The following is a 6000-nucleotide window of genomic DNA, read 5'->3' as shown; positions in this document are numbered from 1 at the left end:
GCAAGAGGATTAAAAGTGCATTGATCTGGGTGGTAACTACACCAGTATGTGGCTTGGTGCTGTGCATCTTACACGGTTAGTATCTCCTCCACTTATTAATTTATTCCTACAAGAAACATTTTCACTTATGATCAAATGCAATTAGGAGTAGAACCTACTTTTAGTCATTTAGAAGGTTGATCTCCTTGGTTTCCCATGCAAGTAGGTATGATGGGCACTGCCAAAAAAATTAGCTTACATGGCAAAAATTACTATTCTAGCTTTGCATTTTGTATACTTATAATAGGATTGATGAATGAGATGTTTCTAGGCTTTGACATAATCTGACTGTGGAGTGTTTCATGGTCACACTAAAGCATAAATGGGCATGATTTCTGAGTTGACAGCATTGCTTGCTTTATGAAAACGTGATATTTAGTTACTTTAATGAAGTCTTTTCAAGAAACTTACAACATTCGAGTTTTAGAAAGCTCTTAGGCGATTTTAACAACTAAAAAGTTTTTTTAATTGGATTTATGAGTGATTGTGCATTGCAATATGCATATAGTTACAATGAGTTACAATTTTTTTGTTACTTGCTGCAGGCTCAAAGGGTGATAAAGCAACAGTTTCTGCTATAAATTACACTGATATTCCACATACTCAGGTAAGAAAAGGTATTTATTTTTAATCTATCTATTTTTTAGGGTACATAAAGGTATTTATTTTTAATCTATCTATTTTCTAGGGTACATAAGTTTTTTATTTTTCATTTTCTAATATAGATTCTATTATATTATTTTGATTAAAAATTCATTTTTGTGAATATTCGTTTATAACATATAGCTCAACAGAATGAGATTAAAAAGAATGTCATCCAAAAAGCTTCTTGCTACTCTACAAGCAATACATATAACACCTGCACCTCTTCTTTTCTAACAGATCCATCATGTTCACCCTTTAATATGATTCATACAAATCAATTCAATCATATTATAACAAAAACAATAATTAATCTATAACTAAAGTTATTACAGATAATAAAAACAACCTTGAGAAACAGAGAGTTTACCTTTCACAGAAACAGATAATAAAAACAACCTTTTCTAACAGATCTTTTATAGATCTTAGGTACTCACCCTTTCACAGGATTCATACAAATGAATTCAATCATCTTTAAATAATAATAAAATGATAATTAATCAACGTGTGATGAAAATTTTACTAACCTCAATCTGCCACATTAAATCAGGAATGGAAACAAGTAGAAACATCAACTCATTAACCAACAAAGACAGAAGAGAAAGAAAGAAAGAAAGAAACAACAAAGAACAGCCATACCTATAGGAAGTTCTTATGCAGTATTAATCACAATTAACATCAAACATAAATATTTATACATTTTTAGAATATAACTGTCAACTGACAGTTAATACCTAATTATGGCAGTTACTTTCTATCTAACTAACACAACTTTCACTAATTCCCATTCTTAAAAATAGGTGAAACCAAATATCAAATGCATGTATTTATATTTGTAAGATTGGGCTTGGAGCAATCTGTATTTATTAAAGAAAATATTACAGTTAGCTAATTACATATTGAAAAATAAAGCTAAGTTTAAACAGATTGACCACCCAAGGGTAAAAAGGTCAAACACATAAATTATGAAGTAACGGGTTTGCAGGTGGTTTTGTGTTGGACACCTGTTTAGCCCATTTCTAACTTTCAAATTTCTGCAAAAGATCATATTCAAAGTTTTAAAAGTATTTCTAATTTTCAAATTTTTGTAAAAGTTCATAAAATTTTATAACAAACACATAAAAATATTCAAACAAGCTGAAAAAGTAACTGGATGCTGAAAAAGTAATTGATAACCTATACAGTTTTGGTCCCTGCTTCACTTTTGTCATTGTACAGTTTTGGCCCCTGTACAATTTTTTTGTCCCTGTATAGTTTTGGCCCTGTACAGTTTTGTTTTTGCATAGTTTTTATCCCTAAACATGCGTAATCATTATTGCTTTATATGGTAAATAATTATGTAGGTTGGCAACAAATGTTTAATGGATAAATCATGGATATCCTCTAGTAGATTATCAAATGCATATGATGAAGGTGTGAATGCTTTTCTAGAGTTTGCACAAACTAATAATCCAAAGTTAGATGTTATTCCATGCCCTTGTGTAAATTGCATCAATTTGTGTCACCACTCAATTGACAATGTCCGTTATCATTTGTTTGCCCACGGCTTCGATGAGAATTATAAGATTTGGTCTTTCCATGGAGAAAAACAACCCAATAGTGATTCTAGATGCCCTAACAATTCCATTCCTCCTGATGCTATTTATACAAAGGATATGCTTCATGATGCCTTCAAATACGTAGACGATGAACCTGATTCGTTGAAATCACTTCTTGAAGAGTGTGATAAGCCACTTTATGTAGGGTCGAAGTATAATGCACTTAGTGGATTATTGAAATTCCAACATTTGAAGGGTCAATTTGGATGGTCTGATGCTATTTTTGATGCTTTGTTGTCTGTCCTAAAAGATATCTTACCATCAAACAATACCATCCCTAGCTCGATATATGAGTCCAAGAAGTTGCTAAAAGCAGTAGGTCTACAATATGAGAAGATTCATGCATGTGAAAATGATTGTGTTCTATTCTGGAAAGAACATAAAGATGCTTCTCAATGTCCAACTTGTGGCACTTCTCGTTGGAAGAAGAATTCCAAAAACGTACCTTCAAAAGTTTTGTGGTATTTTCCTATCATTCCTAGATTTAGAAGAATGTTTTCAATACCACAAATTGCACATGACTTAACTTGGCATGCACAAGGTCGGGTCAATAGTGGGAAGCTTACTCATCCTCGCGATACCCCTTCTTGGAAGCTTGTTGATAACACGTGGAAAGAATTCGGACAGGAAAAACGAAATCTTAGATTAGCCTTGTCTGCTGATGGTATCAATCCACACAAGTCATTAAGTTCCAAGCATAGTTGTTGGCCGGTTATCCTAATAACATATAATCTACCCCCTTATTTGTGTATGTCAAGAAAATTCATGATGTTGACTCTGTTGATATCCGGGCCAAACCAACCTGGTAACAATATTGATGTCTACTTGGCACCATTGATAGAAGATCTAAAGCTCTTGTGGGAAACTGGCGTTGAGACTTTTGATTCTCATAAGAAAGAATACTTCAATTTAAGAGCAATATTACTTTGGACTATAAGTGATTTTCCCGCGTATGGTAATCTTTCGGGTTGTGTTACCAAAGGTTATTATGCTTGTCCAATATGTTCAAAGAATACTTGTTCACAATGGCTGCCAAAGTCCAAAAAAGTATGCTTCCTTGGGCATAGAAGATTCCTACCACTTGAACATCCTTTTCGCAAAAGAAAAAACATTTCAACAATCAACAGGAGCACAATTTTATGCCACAACCATCATCAGGTGAAGAGATTTATGACTATCTGGCGGGATTTGAGACTACATGGGGTAAGAAGATAAAGCCAAAGAAGGTAGGATCAAAGAAGATAAAGTTAAAGAAGATAAAGTCAAGGAAGGGAGCGTCAAAGAAGGAAACACCAAAGAAGGAAAAGACAAAGAAGAAAAAGAAAGTATCGACAAGAGATCTAAATTTTGGCATAAGAAGTCAATTTTTTTTGAACTTGAATATTGGAAGAAGTTGCCTGTTCGCCATCAGTTAGATCTCATGCACATAGAAAAAAATGTGACCGAGAGTGTTTATGGGACAGCGTTGAATTTGCCTCACAAGACGAAGGATGGATTAAAAGCACGGCAAGATCTTGAAGCGTTGGGCATCAAGACTGAATTACGACCTGAACCAAAAGGGGATCGACATTGGTTTCCGCCTGCCAAGTACACATTGAATTCCGCAGAGAAACATCTATTTTATGAAACCCTGTCTAACATAAAAGTTCCTTATGGGTATTGCTCTAATTTCAAGAATCTCGTGTCGGATGATGTTTCAAAGATGAATGGTTTGAAGTCTAATGATTTCCATGTACTAATGCAACAACTTCTTCCATTTTCAATCAAAGGGGTGTTAGATGTGAAGGTGCGGAGAACAATCCTAAGCCTGTGTCATTTTTTCAATGAGTTGTGTAGTAAAGTTGTTGATGTTAGTAAGCTAGGCAAGTTGCAAAGTGACATCGTATTAACATTATGTTTGTTAGAGAAGTACTTTCCTCCTTCATTTTTCGATGTCATGACTCACTTGATGGTGCATTTAGTTAGAGAGGTGAGGTTGTGTGGCCCGGTTCATTTTAGGTGGATGTATCCATTTGAGAGATACATGAAAACACTTAAAGGGTATGTAAGAAATCATCATCGACCCGAGGGTTGCATTGCAGAGTGTTATGTGGCAGAGGAGGCCTTAGAATTTTGTTCAGACTACTTAAAAAACAAGAAATCAATTGGCAATCCTCATGAGCGTGTTGATGAAAGAATCCGTAGTGGCAAGCCTTTATCAAAGGCTACAATTGATGCTGTAGATGCTCAGTTACTTGATCAAGCTCATCTTTATGTATTACGAAACACTGCTGTTGTGGAGCCGTATATAGAGTAAGAATTACATGAAACTGTATACTCTTATACCATTATCTATCATATAAAACATTCTTTTAACTTGTAATACACTTCAGGCAACATATGTTGGAGTTGAAGGATCTGAACCCCCGTCATGCTCGCAAGAGTACATGGTTGCAGAGCCAACATAGTCGGACATTTATTAGTTGGTTTAAGAAAGAGGTTTTTTTTTTTAAAATAAGATTGTTAGAATTACAATATTTTTAATTATTTTTTTGAATTACATTAATTATATATTTTTCTATTAGGTTGGAAAACGTTTGGCTAACGGGGAAGATATTTGTGATGATGTTCGTTGGTTGGCCAAAGGGCCTAATTTTGCTGTTACTAAATATAGCGGTTTTGCCATAAATGAATATCATTTTCATACAACATCTCGTGATGAGTCTAGAACAACTCAATGCAGTGGAGTGTCTTTAGTTGCACATACTATGCAGATTGCTAGTGCAAAAGACTCCAATCCTGTGTATGGTGCTGTTACTTACTTCGGCCGTATAAAGGAGATATGGGATCTTAATTATCACATGTTTAGTATTCCTATATTCATGTGTGATTGGGTTGATAGTCGTGGAGTAAAAAAGGATGATTTAGGATTCACGGTAGTTAACTTTGATAGGCTTGATCAAAAGTCTGAACCCTTCGTATTAGCTAGTCAAGTCAAACAAGTTTTTTATGTTCAAGATCAACAAGATGAGAATTTGCATGTTGTTGGATTCACACCTCATAGGATGTACAAGTATGGATCAAATGGTGAAACTGATGATATGTTGGAATTTGATGTTACTTTTGATTTAGCACAAGATTCCGCTTTATTAGACCTTGATGATGATTTTTTGTGTACGCGTCCGGATGGCGAGGGCATATTAGTGTAAATGTTTTTTTTGCAGAACAATAAAGTTTTTGGTATGTTTTTATTTCAGATTTTGAATGTGATTAATCAATGTCCAACTACAACAAATAACAACGTACTTAATTTAATTTCAATCTTGTTGAAACAGGTTGTGTTTTTGTGACATGGAATCAGATTCAGCTTCTGATCACGATGAGGAGTCCAAACAAAGAGGTCCGACAACAAAGACAAACGCTAATAAAGTGAAGCTTGTAATAACTTACAATAAAAAAGGTGTCCCGGTTGGAAAGGAAGCCACAAAACTGTCTACTTTTGAGGGTTTGGTTGCAAGAACAATGGTTCCCATAACCTATGACTCGTGGCTGGAAGTTAGTGAGGAAGTAAGGGAAGGATTATGGCAATATGTTTTGGTAAGTCTCTGTTTTCTTCCTGTTATTACCTTTGTTCAGATCTGTTTTTGTCCCTGTTTTTGTCCCTGTTCAGATTTGTTTTTGAACCAACCTTTTTTTTATGTTTCAGGAAAAGTTTGTAGTTGACCCAAAGAGTCGGAAGCAA

This window comes from Lactuca saligna, chromosome 6 (genome assembly GCF_052625555.1).
Source record: "Lactuca saligna cultivar CGN05327 chromosome 6, ASM5262555v1, whole genome shotgun sequence".
NCBI classification, from domain to species: domain Eukaryota; kingdom Viridiplantae; phylum Streptophyta; class Magnoliopsida; order Asterales; family Asteraceae; genus Lactuca; species Lactuca saligna.
This window is presented reverse-complemented; position numbering follows the sequence as displayed.